This window comes from Balaenoptera acutorostrata, chromosome 2, assembly GCF_949987535.1.
Source record: "Balaenoptera acutorostrata chromosome 2, mBalAcu1.1, whole genome shotgun sequence".
Taxonomy (NCBI): domain Eukaryota; kingdom Metazoa; phylum Chordata; class Mammalia; order Artiodactyla; family Balaenopteridae; genus Balaenoptera; species Balaenoptera acutorostrata.
In genome coordinates, this window is record NC_080065.1 from 79,466,861 (window position 1) to 79,487,893 (window position 21,033).

General features: G+C 37.5%; 1 protein-coding gene and 1 long non-coding RNA gene across 7 annotated transcripts in view; one reads left to right on the forward strand and one right to left on the reverse strand.

Moving 5' to 3' along the window:
• The window catches only part of LOC103004878 (uncharacterized), a 90,130-nt gene that overhangs the window by 49,742 nt on the left and 19,355 nt on the right, over positions 1-21,033 (forward strand). The window contains exon 6 of one of the 2 annotated variants that reach the window (XR_009007063.1): positions 8,150-8,227. The exons of the other annotated variant lie outside the window; for it this stretch is intronic. This is a non-coding gene — a long non-coding RNA (uncharacterized LOC103004878). The remainder of the gene's footprint in view (positions 1-8,149; positions 8,228-21,033) is intronic. 2 annotated transcript variants of the gene reach the window in all.
• The window catches only part of KIAA0825 (KIAA0825 ortholog), a 414,587-nt gene that overhangs the window by 23,398 nt on the left and 370,156 nt on the right, over positions 1-21,033 (reverse strand). The gene's annotated exons all lie outside the window — the stretch shown is intronic.

Here is a 21,033-nt window from a genome sequence, read left to right on the forward strand (position 1 = left end):
GGATCTAGAAATTGAATTGATGAAGTATAACCAACCTTTTTATAGAGAAGGGCCATTTCTAAAATCCTCTAAACTCTCCTAAGCTTTGAAATTCTTGGTGTTGTATTGTGGAATCCATTAATGTTAGAGAGGGAGAGTGACAAAAGATAGTAATGCAAGACTCTGCGTACCTATGCTTCAAGCCATGAGTCATGATGCTGTCAAATGGATGGGTATTACAATTTGCTAGGTGATGGTAATTAACTAGTCTAGACTCCTTTTAAAAACTACTAAGCTACTTAGTGAATGTTTCTTAGAAGCTATACAAACTTCATAGATCAGATAACTGAACAAAATACTGGCATATAGAAAAATATTTTTGGAGTGCCTACTATGAGTCGGGCAATATATTAGGCACAGGGGATAACACAATGAATACAATAATTATTGCTCCTTCTCTTATGGAACTTACTTATGTCTGTGGCAAAGAAATTTTGGGCAAGTAGTCAAATTGAATGAATTAATGAATGGCAGTAACTGCAAAAGTCAATGGTCACGTCCTTTATATTTCAATAATTTTTATAGTTTTCTATATATGGATCCTGCATATTTTGGTTAGGATTATTCCTAGAAATTTTATCGTGTGTATGTTGCTATTATTCAGAGATTTTTTTTTTTTTTTACTATATCTTCAGTTTCTTACTGGGATATTGATATTTTTCAATATTTTTCTTATATTTCATAGCCTTACTGATTTCTAAGAGGATTTTATGTGGTATTTTGGGGTTTTCTAAGAAATATTCTCTGCAGTTAATAACCATTTTCCCCTTTTCCTCTCCAGCAGTTAGTCCATTACTTCTGATTTATGTCTTATTCCACTAGCCAGAAATTCTAGAAAAATGTTAAATAGATTGGGAATTCCGTTCCCCCTTGATTTTAATAAGAGTTCTGGTTTTATAATTAATATTATATGATGTGATCTGTCTTCTTAGATATCCTTTCTTTATGAAAAGGAAGTTTCCTTCCTTCCTTTTTTTCCTTAAGATTTTGTCTGTTAGGAATGGTGTTTTGTTTTTGTTTTTTTTCAACTTCTTAATTATGATTTCCTTCTCAGTTGGCTAGAATATGATTTTAAGTAATTTTTTTCAAAAAGGCCATTTGATGCTATAGTTTTAAAATTCTTGAATGAGAATTCCACTGCCATCACACATAAACATCTAGGAGGGCATGCAATTCTTAGGTTACAACTTTTCTCCTTAAAATGCTATAGACAGGTGGGAATGCAAAATTGAACAGCCACTTTAGGTAGTGTTTTTGGCAGTTTATTAAAAAGTTAAATATACATCTACCATATAACCCTGCTATCCCACTCCGAGGTGTCTTCCTAAGACAAAAAGAAATTTACATTCACATAAAACCCTATAAACAAATGTTTATGGCAGCTTTATTCACAATAGCCCCAAACTGTAAACAACCCAGATGCCCTTAAACTATTTCATACAATAAAATATAACTCAGCCATAAGAAGGAACAAACTGTTGGTTCACACAACAACTTGGGAGAATTTTCAATGCATTTTCCTAAGTGAAAGAAGACAGAATCAAGTGGCTATATGCTGTGTGATTCCATTTTACATGACAGACACTCCTAAAAAAGCAAAAGTACAGAGAAGAAAACAGATCAGTGCTTTCCAGGGGTTAGGAATGGGAGGAGAGATTATCCATAAAGGGGTCACTCTTGTTTTGGGGGTTGATGAAATTGTACTGCAGGGAACTCTAGTGGTCGACACATGACTCTCTGCATTTGTCAAAACACATAGAACTGTACACCACAAAGAAAGAGTGAATTTTATTATATGATAACAACAACAACAAAATCAACTAGGATGTGGGGGGAATATGAAATACAGACTGTGACATGGGAATCACACAATATTACAAATGAATTACATAACTACACTGAAGGGGGTGGACAAGAAAGGAGCCAAGCTAAGAAACTCTGGAAAGCAGCGTTTTAACTGACTGTTTTAAGACTAAAGACAAAAGAGCTGTTTACAAACAATGTCCTCTAGTTGGTAATTTGTTTCTAACAGAGGGATTAAGAAATGTAAAACTACTCTCTTAGATTAAAAAAATTTTTTTTAGATTTTTAAAGTATTTTTAGATGCTTTTAAAGATATTTTTACTTATGTTTATATAGTAGGGTTATCAGAAAAATTATAGAAAATGGGAGTCATGTTTCTTACTGTAAGAGAAAGAAGTTACAAATAAGGGAAGAAAGCTAGAATGAGCCCTGTCGTGTTGGATTAAAATTGGAGATATCAATATGAACTTATTCTTTTAATATATTTACATATAAATGATACAGAAATAAATTTTGATGTGTTTGTATGCATAAGTTAGTATCTACACATGTGTTTCCTAGCTCTATCCACTGAAAGGAGCTGGAAGGTACCCCAGTAGAAATGAACAGCTGGCACCTAAATCTTGGTTTATAAATTCCACTCTGCTACGCAAAAGACGGACTCCTCAGAGAAACAGCTACTTCTAAGGCTAGGGCAGGGAAAACACAATATGAGCCTGGAGCATCAGAAAGTAAGGAGGTTAGGGACTTCCCTGGTGGCACAGTGGTTAAGAATCTGCCTGCCCCACCATCACCCTGATACCAAAACCAGACAAAGATACTACAAATAAAGAAAGTTACAGACCAGTATCACTGACGAATATAGATGCAAAAATCCTCAACAAAATACTAGCAAACAGAATCCAACAACACATTAAAAGGATCATACACCATGATCAAATGTGATTTATCCCAGGGATGCAAGGATTCTTCAATATATGCAAATCAATCAATGTGATACACCATATTAACAAATTGAAGAATAAATCCATATGATCATCTCAATAGATGCAGAAAAAGCTTTTGACAAAATTCAACACCCATTTATGATAAAAACTCTCCAGAAAGTGGGCATAGAGGGAACCTACCTCAACATAATAAAGGCAATATATGACAAACCCACAGCAAACATCACTCTCAATGGTGAAAAACTGAAAGCATTTCCGCTAAGACCAGGAACAAGACAAGGATGTCCACTCTCACTACTATTATTCAACATAGTTTTGGAAGTCCTAGCCACAGCAATCAGAGAAGAAAAAGAAATAAAAGGAATCCAAATCGGAAAAGAAGAAGTAAAACTGTCACTGTTTGCAGATGACATGATCCTATACATAGAGAATCCTAAAGATGCCACCAGAAAACTACTAGAGCTAATCAATGAATTTGGTAAAGTTGCAGGATACAAAATTAATGCACAGAAATCTCTTGCATTCCTATACACTAATGATGAAAAATCTGAAAGAGAAATTATGGAAACACTCCCATTTACCATTGCAACAAAATGAATAAAATACCTAGGAATAAACCTACCTAGGGAAACAAAAGACCTGTATGCAGAAAACTATAAGACACTGATGAAAGAAATTAAAGATGATACAAACAGATGGAGAGATATACCATGTTCTTGGATTGGAAGAATCAATATTGTGAAAATGACTATACTACCCAAAGCTATCTACAGATTCAATGCAATCCCTATCAAATTACCAATGGCATTTTTTACAGAACTAGAACAAATCATCTTAAAGCTTGTATGGAGACACAAAAGACCCCAAATAGCCAAAGCAGTCTTGAGGGAAAAAAACGGAGCTGGAGGAATCAGACTCCCTGACTTCAGACTATACTACAAAGCTACAGTAATCAAGACAATATGGTACTGGCACAAAAACAGACACAGAGACCAATGGAACAAGATAGAAAGCCCAGAGATAAACCCATGCACCTATGGTCAACTGATCTATGACAAAGGAGGCAAAGATATACAATGGAGAAAAGACAGTCTCTTCAATAAGTGGTGCTGGGAAAACTGAACAGCTACATGTAAAAGAATGAAATTAGAACACTCCCTAACACCATACACAAAAATAAACTCAAAAAGGATTTGAGACCTAAATGTAAGACCAGACACTATAAAACTCTTAGAGGAAAACATAGGAAGAACACTCTTTGACATAAATCACAGCAAGATCTTTTTTGATCCACCTGCTAGAGTAATGGAAATAAGAAGAAAGATAGGGCTTCCCTCGTGGCGCAGTGGTTGAGAGTCTGCCTGCCGGTGTAGGGGACGCGGGTTCGGGCCCTGGCCTGGGAGGATCCCATATGCCGCGGAGCGGCTGGGCCCGTGAGCCACAAACTGCTGAGCGTGCGGGTCTGGAGCCTGTGCTCCGCAACGGGAGAGGCCGCGATAGTGAGAGGCCCGTGAAAAAAAAAAAAAAGAAGAAAGATAAACAAATGGGACCTAATGAAACTTCAAAGCTTTTGCACAGCAAAGGAAACCATAAACAAGACGAAAAGACAACCCTCAGAATGGGAGAAAATATCTGCAAACGAATCAACGGACAAAGGATTAATCTCCAAAATATATAAACAGCTCATGCAGCTCAATATTAAAGAAACAAACAACCCAATCCAAAAATGGGCAGAAGACCTAAATAGACATTTCTCCAAAGAAGATATACAGATGGCCAAGAAGCACATGAAAAGCTGCTCAACTTCACTAATTATTAGAGAAATGCAAATCAAAACTACAATGAGATATCATCTCACACCGGTCAGAATGGCCATCATCAAAAAATCTAGAAACAATAAATGCTGGAGAGGGTGTGGAGGAAAGGGAACACTCTTGCACTGTTGGTGGGAATGTAAATTGATACAGCCACTATGGAGAACAGTATGGAGGTTCCTTAAAAAACTACAAATAGAACTACCATATGACCCAGCAATCCCACTACTGGGCATATACCCTGAGAAAACCATAGGTCAAAAAGAGTCATGTACCAAAATGTTCATTGCAGCTCTATTTACAATAGCCAGGACATGGAAATAACCAAAGTGTCCATCAACAGATGAATGGATGAAGAAGATGTGGCACATATATACAATGGAATATTACTCAGCCATAAAAAGAAATGAAATGGAGGTATTTGTAATGAGGTGGATGGAGTTAGAGTCTGTCATACAGAGTGAAGTAAGTCAGAAAGAGAAAAACAAATACAGTATGCTAACACATATATATGGAATCTAAGGGGAAAAAAAAAAAAAAAAAGGCCATGAAGAACCTAGTGGCAAGACGGGAATAAAGACACAGACCTACTAGAGAATGGACTTGAGGATATGGGGAGGGGGTGGGGTGAGATGTGACAGGGTAAGAGAGTGTCATGGACATATATACACTACCAAATGTAAAATAGATAGCTAGTGGGAAGCAGCCGCATAGCACAGGGAGATCAGCTCGGTGCTTTGTGACCACCTAGAGGGGTGGGATGGGGAGGGTGGGAGGGAGGGAGATGCAAGAGGGAAGAGAAATGGGAACATATTGTATATGTATAACAGATTCACTTTGTTATAAAGCAGATGCTAACACACTATTGTAAGGCAATTATACTTCAATAAAGATGTTTGAAAAAAAAAAAAAAAAAAAACTACAATGAGGTATCACCTCACACCAGTTAGAATGGGTATCATCAGAAAATCTACAAACAACAAATGCTGGAGAGGGTGTGGAGAAAAGGGAACCCTCTTGCACTGTTGGTGGGAATGTAAATTGATACAGCCATTATGGAGAACAGTATGGAGGTTCCTTAAAAAACTAAAAATAGAATTACCATATGATCCAGCAATCCCACTACTGGGCATATACCCAGAGAAAACCACAATTCAAAAAGACACATGCACCCCAATGTTCATTGCAGCACTATTTACAATAGCCAGGTCATGGAAGCAACCTAAATGTCCATCGACAGACGAATGGGTAAAGAAGTTGTGGTACATATATACAATGGAATATTACTCAGCCATAAAAAAGAATGAAACTGAGTCATTTGTTGAGACGTGGTTGGATCTAGAGACTGTCATACAGAGTGAAATAAATCAGAAAGAGAAAAACAAATATCGTATATTAACGCATGTATGTGGAACCTAGAAAAATGGTACAGATGAACCAGTTTGCAGGGCAGAAGTTGAGACACAGATGTAGAGAATAAACGTATGGACACCAAGGGGGGAAAACTGTGGTGGGGTGGGGATGGTGGTGTGCTGAATTGGGCGATTGGGATTGACATGTGTACACTGATGTGTATAAAATTGATGACTAATAAGAACCTGCAGTATAAAAAAACAAAAACAAACAAAAAACAACTAATACTAAACTTTCTTTGGGTTATTTGTGTGGAAATATGTTAATATAAATGTTTCAGACATTACATGAAATTTCTAAAAATCTTATATGTTCTGGTATAGTGTTATAAGTCATAATTCTAGTTATTACTTCAAAATGTATATCTCAGAAATAAAAAAAAAAGGTGGTAAAGAAGGTAAAATGAGCAAATCATAAATAAAGCCAGCTATTTCAAAAACAAAAAACAAAACAAAAAACAAAACAAAACAAACAAACAAAAAAAGAATCTGCCTGCCAATGCAGGGGACACGGGTTCGATCCCTGGTTCGGGAAGATCCCCCGTGCTGCGGAGCAACTAACCCCATGCACCACAACTAATGAGCCTGTGCTGTGGAGCCCGCGTGCCACAACTACTGAAGCCCGTATGCCCAGAGCCAGTGCTCCGCAACAAGAGAAGCCACTGCAACGAGAAGCCCATGCACCAAAATGAAGAGTAGCCCCTCGTTCGCCACAACTAGAGAAAGCCTGCGTGCAGCAACAAAGACCCAACGTGGCCTAAAATAAATAAATAATAAAATTAAAAAAAAAAAAAAGCAAGTAAGGAGGTTAAAAATAAAAAGATGGGACTATATAAAAAAGGCTTAGGAGCCAGCCTGGAAAAGTTAATTGACAAAGTTGGAACAGCTTGAGCAACAAAATAAATAATGATTGCATTACATTATAACCGAATAATAAAATAAATATTCATGAATCCATACTAATATAAATAAGTAAATAAATAGGGGGATATGTGACAACTCTTACTCAAATAACAATTCTAAATAATATATACAAAGGAATAAGAGAAATAGAAATCACTATTAAAACACCTTGGCAATATTGCCACACAATGGATACTAAAATTAGTAGGTAAAAGTTTATGCAAAAATTGGATATTTGCATAAAGTCAAAGTATCTCCCTCAAATATTTAGTAATTACAAAGGAAAAAGAGTAACAACATTAGAGAATCCTAACAAACACCAGCTTAACTAAGTGACCAAGAGTAACATCACCAGTAATAAGACTTACTGATGTTATTTAATCCCTGATATGAGACACTGAGAAGGGCCCATTGCCTCTATGGTTTCCTTACCAATAATGCACAACCTTAATCTAACGAGAAAGCATCAGACAAACAAATTGAGGCACAGTCTACAAAAATAACTGACGAGTACCCTTCAAAAGTGTCAAGGTCATGAAAGACAAAGACTCAAGGACTGGCATAGATTGGAGGAGACTAAGGAGCCATGACAACTAAATGCCATGTGGGATCCCGGAACAGCAAAAGGACAGTGGTAGAAAAAAGTTCTGTACTTTAGTTAAGAGTAGTATCCTAAGGTTGATTTCTTAGTTTTGATAAGTGTTTTTTGGTTATGTAAGATGTTAAACATAAGGGGAATCTGGGTGAATGGTAAGTGAGAAGTCTATGTACTATTTTTGTCACCTTTCTGTTAAGTCAAAGATGGCACTAAAAAAACGCTGTAGATGTGCCATCATCTCATAGCACTTAATGCTTCAGAGAAGTTTAAGCCCAGCCTAATGTTGTCCCTTTTTAGGTAACCTGCTTTATTTTTTCCTTCCTGGATGCTTTAAATCTGTTTTCCTCTTTCTTAAAATTAACTACATATAAAAATTAATTTGATTCTCTTTAGTACCAACTTAAATCCTTTTACTTTTTTCCAAATCTTATCCACTTCCGTTGTTACTTCGGCCTCTTGTTATTGCATCTCATTGTTTCTCTTTCTTGCATTACATATTGTAACCTACGGGTTTCCACAGTTTGTTCAGAGGCTTGCCTTATATCCTATGGAGGATACTACAGAGTGTTCTAACCTTTTCGTCTGATCCCCATATTAAGCATGTTTCTGTGTGTGTGTTTGTTTGTTTTTCAGAGTGATTTTCATATTCCCTCAAGCTGGAGCATATTTTCACAAGCACTATTTGGGTTCTTTGGATCATTCATCTTTAAAGTAAGAGAACTCTATCTAGACCACTTCCATTATCTTGTGATTCATGGAAAACCATTGACAACAGGATTACTGACTGATCTTGGAGTTGTTAGTTTTTATCAGTTTTAGTGTTTTTATAGTTATTTCATTGGGTGGTTGTAAGAGGTTTTACTAGGGGGTGTTAGGTAGCACGCACTTTAAATCAAGCTACCTATTCAAAATGTCGGCATTTTTGAATTACTAATTTTAGCAGTATCTCCCAAGATATTTCTGTTGAAGAATAATATTTGTACTGTGAGAGTTATATCTGGAACTCCTGTACTCCAGAATCAAAAACAAAAATGTGAAGCAATAGTTTCTATTTCACAGGCTAATTAAAACAAGAGATTTGGTATTTCTTTACAAAAAGAATGATGAAGGTAGATAGTGGCCTGGAAACCAGTGAAGCTGATTGCAAAATGAATATTTAAAAGCCCCTCTGATTTAATGTGCTCTTGTTTCCATTCCCTTTATTCTTTACAAAGACAAAGAGTCCTCTGTAAATATTGCTTTAAGGATTATCAGGCTTCAATTTTCAATTTTGTCCGAAGGCCATAATTTAAACCATAATATTGGTTTTACAAATGTAAACAGTGATTGAACCTCTTTCCTTTAGCTAATAGAAATGCCAATGAAATTAGAGTCAATTAAATAATTGCTTTATTAACCTAATGTATTACTGCTGTAAGACGTGCTGTGGCTCATCCAGTCAGGAGGAGAGCTAGGAGAGAACAAAACTACATCAACATAAAGACAATGGAAACCAGCATTTTGTAAAAACTTGATCCAATAAAAAGAATAAAACATTTATTGAAATTTTGATATATCAATTTCATTCTTTATAGTTTAACCATGACCGAAGATGGAAAAATCCTAAGAGATTTTAAAGGTTAAAGATCTTTCAGAATATGTTAAATGTCCCCTCTTCTGCCAAGTTTTCTCTGTCCACCTCTGTCTCCAGACTCCTCCTCTGCTTCTCTCAGGCAAGATATCTCACTTTTTCCTTTATGGTAATACAGAGGTATGTGATTACTGACTTCTAGTGTTATACACCTTGAGAGATGATTTGCAATTATTTTTTAAACTTCTGTATTCCCTACCATGTGGTCCCCTGCCTTTTTGAGGACTGAATTTATTATCTCAATAATTTCAGAACCTAGTGAAGTATTATACCTGGTAATACCACTAAGCAAATACTTCAGGAATGAATGAGTAAATAGGTAGGTAGCACTGTGGTATCTCTAGGAAGGTGCAGAGCAGGTTCTCAGTAGTTAAAGCCCTTCTTGTAGCTCACCTTTCTCCTGCTCTGCCCCAAATGTTCTTGTATACCTGAGCACAGAACAGCAAGAGGAGAATTTTGTGGGTCTTTTTTTTCTGACCCAGTTTCAGACTACACCAAAAGTATGGCCAGGGTTGGCTACTTTGGAAAGGTGTTATGGATGTTAATGATGGAAGGATGGATGAAAGGATGGAAGGAAGGAAGCAGGGGTGCAAAGAAGGATTACCATGTATTGGGTGCTATGTTATCCCTTCCATATATATTATCTAATTTAATCCTAAAACAACTATTCAGAGTAAATATTATTATCCCTATTTTTACAATTAAGGAAACTGGGACTTTTAAATGTACTTTGTACCAGGCCACACAGCTGTCCAGTGGCCAAGCTAGAATTTAAATTTCAGTTGGCTCATTCAAAACTCAGTGCTTTTCTTAGAATATGGGAATTAAGGAAGTTTTAGTTCTACAAAACTGTAATGACCCATTCTGTGAGTATCCTAAACTTGATGCAGTTTTATTTTTCAGCTTTGAACAATAGGATTCAGAAATACTTGCCTATCATTTCTATCATACTTAGTTTCGTTTGGTAGTCATTCATCTGTTGGACATTTACTAAGCCCAAGCACCCAGCTGAACACTTGGAACACAAGTATGCCTAGGACACAGTCCCTGGACTCAAGTTCCTTTGCCCTTTTCTTAGAAGAATTCTCATTCTGGAAAGCCAACCTACTTGCCATCCCATTTGTGGTTTCTTTACTTTCTCTTCTGCCTTTTAACAAATTCCCTAGCCACAAAAACATACACCTCATACTCCTTATATCAGAATATTTTATCTGCTTTCTGTTCTTAGTCTAAAAGGAAGGCTCATGTCTTCTCCAAGGTCAACAAAAATCTCCTATTGTTTATACATGAAAATATTTAAGAAAGTTAGGTACAGATTTTGTACTATTATCATGTAAGTTATATTAACGGGGAGTGAAATTGACTTTACAAACTACTTATATATGTACATATATATGCATATAGTCTTTAGAAAGTATTAGACTCTAAACGTTCAACTCAGAGGAAACTTAATCTTTATTATCTCTTTAAGTCATCATTTTATCTTAAGTTTGTACCTTCTGTATTTTGTCTATGAAGAATCTACAACTCAGAATGACTTCCAAAGCATCTGCTCAAAGTATTGGCATAGAAAAGGGATTAGGACTTAAAATTAGAAAACATGAGCTTCAGTCCTATCATTCACCATCAAGTCACTTAATCTTTCTGTATCTTCTCTAATCTGGAAAATGGAAATAATAACAGTAGTAGTAGCTACCTTATAACATTATTTGGAGGATCAAATGATATTATTAAATGAAGGGTTGCAGAGCACTATACAAATGTATTACAGATCCATAATCCCTTATCTGAAACCACTGAGGTCATTTTCAGAATTCAGACCTGTTTTTAGATTTTAAAAAGGTAATACAATACACATTCTAGGGCAGTACCCTATAACCCAATATATTAATATATTTGCAGCAAAACATATAAACATTCATTTTAAGTGGGATAAATTAAGACTATAAACTTACAAAGACTTTCAGCTTAAGAGCTTTCTGTAGTTCAGAATTGCAGATAAAGAATTGTGGGTCTCTGTTTTATCTGCATATAAGTTTAGGCCATTTAAAATTTTTAAAAAACTCTATGTAACTTTTAATGATTAGGATTGATTTCATTTAGTATAGTACAGATAATTCATACTTTTACTTTTATGGTTTTCTTTCCTTACTGGTATATCAATGCCAATATTTATTGACCTTCATAAAGTAGTGAATACTATTTACATTTGGAAGAAGAGAAGAGGTAAGAGGAGATCTTTCAGAACAATAAATGATAGCGATGTTCAGGTAAGCAAGGAATGAGTGACAACAAATAAGTCAATCTGCAGGTGTTTATGTTATTTATGGGATACAAAATAAGAGAGAAAATGTATGTGAAAAGTACATTGTAAAGTTAGGAATACTATATACTATGTGCCCTGCATTGTACTTGACATGATGGGGAAACAAATTCAACATAGGATCTGGTCTCTGCCCTTGGGGACCGTACAATCCAGCACAGAGATAGAGCTAATGTGTAAAAATGAAGGGAGTTATTGAGAGCTAAGCCTTCTCCATTCATTAGAAATTGGTATGGATAGAAGCTGACAGAAAAGGTTTTTGAAGGAAGTAGTACTTGAAGGACGCCTTCAGTTCCGATAGAGTAAAGATGATTGAGCAACAATGTCATATCAAGCAAAGACATGAGGGTAGGAACATGTGTTCCAGAGGCAGAAAAGGGCCAGTGTGTATAGAGCAACAAATGAATCTTAAGTCATGTAGTAGAGCCATTTGTGGAGGGATTTAAAAGCCTAGTGGGAGTAGTTTGGAATTGATGGGCCACGCAGTAGGAAATCCCTGCAAGTTCTTGTGCTAAGGAATGAAATCCTGAATTTGGACAAGCTTAGTTTGACAGTGAAATATAAAAGTGAATCAGATTTGGGAAAGACTGGAAACAAAGAGGTTGTTGAAATAATCCATGCAGGCATGTAATAAGGATAAGACGGGTGTGAGGAAGGGGAGGGTTGGCCTGGCTAGAGAGTTGCTGAATAAGAAGAAGAAAAGGTAAATTTGAAATATCTGGTTAGAGGGCATGGAGACAAGCAATAAAGAAAACTGGCATTTTTCACCAATTCAGATTCAGACTGGCAAGCCAGTTGATGCAGTTAGGGACAGACAGTGGAAAGAGGAGTCTACTGGGGGTATGAGAGGGGAGGAGAAGAAGATGAAAAACAAAGAAAACTGAGATCAGAGAGTTATTTTTTAAAAAGCAAATTACAGAACCTAAACTCCCTCATATTCTTCACTGATAATTTTGTCAGTGATGATTAATGTTCAGAAATGATGGTGACTCCAAGTCATCACAACATTCTCAATCATAAAAAAAAAAAACCCCACAAATCTAGCACAATGTACACCAAGATAATAAGACAGAACACTTTTATAACACATTTTATAAAGACTGTCACCAAGTGTTGAAACAAAAACCTGAAGAGTTACCCAGAGTTAACTTAGGGTTATTCAGAAAAATGCAAATTAACTAGAACATGCTATTCCAAAGCACGAATGAGATAGTCATAGAACCCTGGAATGGGAAGAGACTTTGAGGCATTGATTTTAATTTGCAAGTGTTCAGACCTCTCTAATTGATGAAGAGTTTATACCTAATTATCAGAAAACTCTTCCTTATATCATACTGATATCTCTTTAACTCATATCCATTAGTAAAAATCACACTCTGAAACAACTCAAAACAAGACCATCTCCTGTGGTAGGTAAGTGACTGCCTAGAGCCAGAGGTGGGAAATGTATTGAGAGCAAAGAGAACTTTTTAGGATGAGGGAACTCTTCTGTATCTTGATTGTAGAGGTACAAACTACTTAATTCAATTGACTTGTATGCAATTACCAAAATTCATTAAATTGTACACTTAGGGGCTTCCCTGGTGGCGCAGTGGTTGAGAATCTGCCTGCTAATGCAGGGGACACGGGTTCGAGCCCTGGTCTGGGAAGATCCCACATGCCGTGGAGCAACTGGGCCCGTGAGCCACAATTACTGAGCCTGCGCGTCTGGAGCCTGTGCTCCGCAACAAGAGAGGCCGCGATAGTGAGAGGCCCGCGCATCGCAATGAAGAGTGGCCCCCACTTGCCGCAACTGGAGAAAGCCCTCGCACAGAAACGAAGACCCAACACAGCCATAAATAAAAGTAAATAAATAAATAATTTTTTTAAAAAAAGATCATGCCTTCCTTCCAACCCCTTCACAACCTTCCCGCCATCCTACACATACACACACACACACACACACACACACACACTCACAAAAAAAAAAAATTGTACACTTAGAATTTCAAACAAAGACTATCTTCCATATTAGGTAAGAGCCCTTCAAGTATTTGAAAACAAATATACTTTTCTTTATTAATTGTACTTATATATTTGGATATTTAAGATGTAAATACTTGATCCAGAATATGTTAGTTAATTTGCTCAGCATGGAATGACTAGCAGGACTTTTTTTTTTTTAAAGAAAACAATTACTAAACAACTTAAATATAATAAGTAGGAAACAAAATATAAAATAAGCAGATAATTTGATAGTTATTTGTATAACATCTCTTAGGTCACAATCAGTAATTTAAGAAGATTATCTTCAATAGATTGTCTGCTTCATTCCAAGGTCCTAGAAATGCTCAATTTTCTGTAATTTAGCATTAGTTTGGAAAATACAGTGTTGAAGATAAAAGACACTTTATGAAAGAGTGAATGGAAGCCCAAAAGAAGCAATAAATTGGGCATTTGTATAACCATAGTGGAAAGGCGCCATTTTGGTTAATATATTAACTTGCATTCAGTAGATGTTTCTGTCCCTACAACCTTTGACATTCTATTAGTAATATTAGTAGTTTCATATCAGGTTGATTAAATTGACCACTAAGGTGGGTGAGGTTGGTAGAAAGGCAGACAAAAGAACATACTTGTTAGTTGCCCTGAAAATTTTAAAAGTATCAAAATGACATTGACCTTTCCAATGAGCATGATTTATAATCACATTTAATTGCATGTTTCCCACCAATCACCTTCATTTCCATTATCCAGTAGTTATGTGGCGTTATTACAATCTAAAAAACAAAGAAACAAAAATCACAGAATAACTCCTTTATGTTTGTATCTTTTGATACCGAAACCCAGAGCAGTGTTTTCATGATAAAGGAGACTGAATCACTTCTAAAACTTTTAGCCAGCTTTGGGCCTCCTTTGGCCTATTCTGAAAATGAAAAGATCTAAGTAGTAAAATGACTAATATGTTTATTAGTCATTTGCAGACCTTTTGACTAAACATTATTTATAATTCTGTAGTTGAGGAAAAACTAGACGTACAAATCATTAAAGGTGAAAGGATACAGTATAGATAAAAGACCTCATTTGAACTATACCATTTGAATTCTTGAGAAACTCCACATGTAAAAATTATTTTAGGAATGCCCTTTATTGAAGTGTTACCTATATACAGTAAAATTAATGAATTTTACATGAACAGTTTAATGAATTTTGGCAGTTTCATACAATTAAATTGAATTAAATTGTTTGAACCACCACAATCAGAAAAAGAGGAGTTCCCTCATCCTAAAAAGTTTTCTCATGCCGCTTTGCTCTCAATAAAATTTCCCAACTCTGGCTCTAGGCAGTCACTTGATCCACTTTGTGTCATTATAGTTCTGCTTTTTCTAGAATTTCATATTATTGGAATCATATAGTACCTGCACTTCAGTTTTTAATTCTTACGCATAGCAAATTTTTGAGATTCATTCATGTTTTTGAGTTATTAATATTTTGTTCCTTTTTATTTCTGAGTAGTATTTCATTGTAGAGATATACCACAGTTTAACCATTTCACAGTTGATGGATATTTGGGTTGCCTCCCTCTTTGCTGTTATGAATAATGCCGCTATGAACATTTGCAACCATATCTTTGTGTGGACGTGTGTTTTTACCTCACTAGGAGTGAATTGCTGGGTACAGTGATAAATATAGGTTTAACCCAATGAAGTACTGTCAGACTGTTTTCCAAAGCAGCCGTACCATTTTTCATTCCTAACAGCAGTGTATGGAAGTTCCAGTTGATTTACAGTGTTGGGTTAGTTTTAGGTATACAGCAAAATGATTCAGTTATACATAGATATGTCTATTCTTTTTCAGATTCTTTTCCCTTATAGGTTATTACAAAATATTGAGTATAGTTCCCTGTGCTATACAGTAGGTCCTAGTTGGTTATCTATAATAGTTTATATATAGTAGTGTGTATATGTTAATCCCAAGATCCTAATTTATCCCTCCCTGACCTTTCCCCTTTGGTAACCATAAGTTTGTTTTCTATGTCTGTGGATCTATTTCTGTTTTGTAAATAAGTTCATTTATATCATTATTATTATTATTATTATTTTTAGATTCCACACATAAGTGATATCATGTGATATTTGTCTTTATTTGTCTTTTGCTGTCTGGCTTACTTCACTTAGTATGAAAATTCTATGTCCATCCATGTTGTTGCAAATGGCATTAGTTCATTCTTTTTTATGGCTGAGTAGTATTCCATTTTATATATATATATATATATATATATATATATATATATACACACACACACACACACACACCACACCTTCTTTATCCATTCACGTGTCGATGGTCACTTAGGTTGCTTCCATGTCTTGGTTATTGTAAATAGTGCTGCTATGAACATTAGGGTGTGTGTATCTTTCCAAATGAAAGCTTTTTGTCTTTTCTGGATATATGCCCAGGAGTGGGATCCCCAGATCATATAATTCTAATTTTAGCTTTTTATGGAACCTCCATACTGTTCTCCATAGCGGCTGTACCAATTTACATTCTTACCAACGGTGTAGGTTGGTTCCTTTTTCTCCACACCCTCCACACCTTTTTCATGATGGCCATTCTGACTGGTGTGAGGTGATACCTCACTGTAGTTTTGATTTGCATTTCTCTAACAATTAGTGATGTTGAGCACCTTTTCATGTACCTGTTGGCCATCTATATGTCTTTTTTGGAGAAATGTCTATTTAGATCTTCTGCTCATTTTTTGACTAGATTGTTTGGTTTTTTATATTGAGCTGTATGAACTGTTTGTATGTTTTGGAAATTAAGCCCTTCTTGGTGGCATCATTTGCAAATATTTTCTCCCAGTCCATAGGTTGTCTTCTGGTTTTGTTTATCCAAGAAGAAGTAAAACTGTCACTATTAGCAGATGACATGAAACTATATATAGAAAATCCTAAAGACACTACCAGAAAACTAATAGAGCTCATCAATGAATTCAGTAAAGTTGCAGGATACAAAAGTAATACACAGAAATCTGTTGCATTTCTACTAACAGCAAAAGATCAGAAAGAGAAATTAAGGAAACAATCCCATTAATCATCACATCAAAAAGAATAAAATATCTAGGAATAAACCTATTTAAGGAGTCAAAAGACCTGTACTCCAAAAACTATAACATGCTGATGAAGAAATTGAAGATGACACAAACACATGGAAAGATATACTGTGTTCTTGGATTGGAAAAATCAATATTGTCAAAATGACTATACTACCCAAGGCAATATACAGATTCAGTGCAATCCTTGTCAAACTACCAATGCCATTTTTCACATAACAGAGCAAAAATTTTGAAACTCTGTATTGAAATACAAAAGACCCTGAATAGCCAAAGCAACCTTGAGAAAGAAAAAAGAAGCTGTAGGAATTAGGATCTCTGACTTCAGACTATACTGCAAAGCTACAGTATTCAAAACAGTATGTTACTGGCACAAAAACAGACATATAGATCAATGGAACATGATAGAAAGCCCAGAAATAAACCCACACACCTATGGTCAATTAACCTACGACAAAGGAGGCAAGAATATACAATGGAGAAAATACAATCTCTTCAGTAAGTGGTGCTGGGAAAACTGGACAGCTGAATGTAAAAGAATGAAATTAGAACATTCTCTAACTCCATACAGAAAAGTAAACTCAAAATGGATTAAAGACCTAAATGTAAGACTGGATACTATAAAACTCTTAGAGGAAAACATAGGCAGAACACTCTTTGATATAAATTGCAGCAATATCTTTTTGGATCCACCTTTTACAGTAATGAAAATAAAAACAAAAATAAACCAATGGGGCCTAATTAGTCTTAAAAGCTTTTGCACAGCAAAGGAAACCATAAACAAAATGAAAAGACAACCCACAGAATGGGAGAAAATATTTGCAAACGAAGTGACTGACAAGGGATTAATCTCCAAAATATACAAACAGCTCGTGTAGCTCAATATCAAACAAAAAACAACCCAATCAAAAAAATACGTAGAAGATCTAAATAGACATTTCTCCAGAGAAGATATACAGATGGCCAAAAAGCACGAGAAAAGATGCTCAACATCGCTAATTATTAGAGAAATGCAAATCAAAACTACAATGAGGAGGAGGGAGAAGATGGCGGAAGAGTAAGACGCGGAGATCACCTTCCTTCCCACAGATACAGTAGAAATACATCTACACGTGGAACTGCTCCTACAGAACACCCACTGAACGCTGGCAGAAAACGTCTGACCTCCAAAAAGGCAAGAAACTCCCCCCGTACTTGGGTAGAGCAAAAGAAAAAAGAAATAACAGAGACAAAAGAATAGGGACGGCACCTGCACCAGTGGGAGGGAGCTGTGAAGGAGGAAAGGTTTCCACGCACTAGGAAGCCCCTTCGCGGGCGGAGACTGCGGGTGGCGGAGGGGGGAAGCTTTGGAGCCACGGAGGAGAGCGCAGCCACAGGGGTGCGGAGGGCAAAGCGGAGAGGTTCCCGCACAGAGGCTCAGCGCCGAGCAGCACTCACCAGCCCGAGAGGCTTGTCTGCTCACCCGCCGGGGCGGGCGGGGCTGGGAGCTGAGGCTCGGGCTTCGGTTGGATCGCAGGGAGAGGACTGGGGCTGGCAGCGTGAACACAGCCTGAAGGGGTTAGCGCACCACAGCTAGCCGGGAGGGAGTCCGGGAAAAGGTCTGCAGCTGCCGAAGAGGCAAGAGACTTTTTCTTGCCTCTTAGTTTCGCTGCGCGCAAGGAGAGGGGATTCAGAGCGCCGCCTAAACGAACTCCAGAGAAGGGCGCGAGCCGCGGCGATCAGCGCGGACCCCAGAGACGGGCGTGAGACGCTGGTGCTGCTGCTGCCGCCTCCAAAAAGCCTGTGTGCGAGCACAGGTCACTCTCCACACCGCCCCTCCCGGGAGCCTGTGCAGCCCGCCACTGCCAGGGTCCCGGGATCCGGGGACAACATCCCCGGGAGAACGCACTGCGCGCCTCAGGCTGGTGCAACGTCACGCCGGCCTCTGACGCTGCAGGCTCGCCCCGCCTCCTCTGTACCCCTCCCTCCCCGCGGCCTGGGTGAGCCAGAGCCCCCGAAGCAGCTGCTCCTTTAACCCCGTCCTGTCTGGGCGGGGAACAGACGCCCTCAGGCGACCTACACGCAGAGGAGGGTCCAAATCCAAAGCTGAACCCCAGGAGCTGTGCGAACAGGGAAGAGAAGGGGAAATCTCTCCCAGCAGCCTCAGAAGCAGCGGATTAAAGCTCCACAAACAACTTGATGTGCCTGCATCTGTTGAATACCTGAATAGACAACGAATCATCCCAAATTCAGGAGGTGGACTCTGGGAGCAGGAGATATTAATTTTTCCCCTTTTCCTTTTTTTTGTGAGTGTATATGTATATGCTTCTGGGTGAGATTTTGTCTGTATAGCTTTGCTTTACAATAGCTTTATTTTACTTCACTATATTATAGCCTCTTTCTTTCTTTCTTTCTATTTTTTCTCCCTTTTACTCTGAGCCGTGTGGAAGAAAGGCTCTTGGTGCTCCAGCCAGGCATCAGGGCCGTGCCTCTGAGGTGGGAGAGCCAACTTCAGAACACTGGTCCACAAGAGACCTCCCAGCTCCATGTAATACCAAACGGCAAAAATCTCCCAGAGATCTCCATCTCAACATCAAGACCCAGCTTCACCCAACGACCAGCAAGCTACAGTGCTGGACACCCTATGCCAAACAACTAGCTAGACAGGAACACAACCCCATCCATTAGCAGAGAGGCTGCCTAAAATCATAATAAGGCCACAGACACACCAAAATACACCACCAGACGTGGACGTGCCCACCAGAAAGACAAGATCTAGCCTCATCCACCAGAACTCAGGCACTAATTCCCTCCACCAGGAAGCCTACACAACCCACTGAACCAACCTTAGCCACTGGGGACAGATACCAAAAACAACGGGAACTACGAACCTGCAGCCTGTGAAAAGGAGACCCCAAACACAGTAAGATAGGCAAAATGAGACGACAGAAAAACACACAGCAGATGAAGGAGCAGGCTCAGAACACACTGGACTTAACAAATGAAGAGGAAATAGGTAGTCTACCTGAAAAAGAATTCAGAATAATGATAGTAAGGATGATCCAAAATCTTGGAAATAGAATAGACAAAATGCAAGAAACATTTAACAAGGATGTAGAAGAACTAAAGAGGAACCAAGCAATGATGAAGAACACAATAAATGAAATTAAAAATACTCTAGATGGGATCAATAGTAGAATAACTGAGGTAGAAGAAAGGATAAGTGACCTGGAAGATAAAATGGTGGAAATAACTACTACAGAGCAGGAAAAAGAAAAAAGAATGAAAAGAACTGAGGACAGTCTCAGGGACCTCTGGGACAACATTAAACGCTCCAACATTCGAATTATAGGGGTACCAGAAGAAGAAGAGAAAAAGAAAGGGACTGAGAAAATATTTGAAGAGATTATAGTTGAAAACTTCCCTAATATGGGAAAGGAAATAGTTAATCAAGTCCTGGAAGCACAGAGAGTCCCATACAGGATAAACCCAAGGAGGAACACGCCAAGACACATATTAATCAAACTGTCAAAAATTAAATATAAGGAAAACATATTAAAGGCAGCAAGGGGAAAAAAACAAATAACACACAAGGGAATCCCCATAAGGTTAACATCTGATCTATCAGCAGAAACTCTGCAAGCCAGAAGGGAGTGGCAGGATATACTTAAAGTGATGAAGGAGAAAAACCTACAACCAAGATTACTCTACCCAGCAAGGATCTCATTCAGATTTGATGGAGAAATTAAAACCTTTACAGACAAGCAAAAGCTGAGAGAGTTCAGCACCACCAAACCAGCTTTACAACAAATGCTAAAGGAACTTCTCTAGGCAAGAAACACAAGAGAAGGAAAACACCTACAACAACAAACCCAATACATTTAAGAAAATGGGAATAGGAACATACATATCGATAATTACCTTGAATGTAAATGGATTAAATGCTCCCACCAAAAGACACAGGCTGGCTGAATGGATACAAAAACAAGACCCATATATATGCTGTCTACAAGAGACCCACTTCAGACCTAGAGACACATACAGATTGAAAGTGAGGGGATGGAAAAAGATATTCCATGCAAATGGAAATCTAAAGAAAGCTGGAGTAGCAATTCTCATATCAGACAAAATAGACTTTAAAATAAAGACTATTACAAGAGACAAAGAAGGAGACTATATAATGATCAAGGGATCGATCCAAGAGGAAGGTATAACAATTGTAAATATTTATGCACCCAACATAGGAGCACCTCAATACATAAGGCAAATACTAACAGCCATAAAAGGGGAAATTGACAGCAACACAATCATAGTAGGGGACTTTAACACCCCACTTTCACCAATGGACAGATCATCCAAAATGAAAATAAATAAGGAAACACAAGCTTTAAATGATACATTAAACAAGATGGACTTAATTGATATTTATAGGACATTCCACCCAAAAACAACAGAATACACATTTTTCTCAAGTGCTCATGGAACATTCTCCA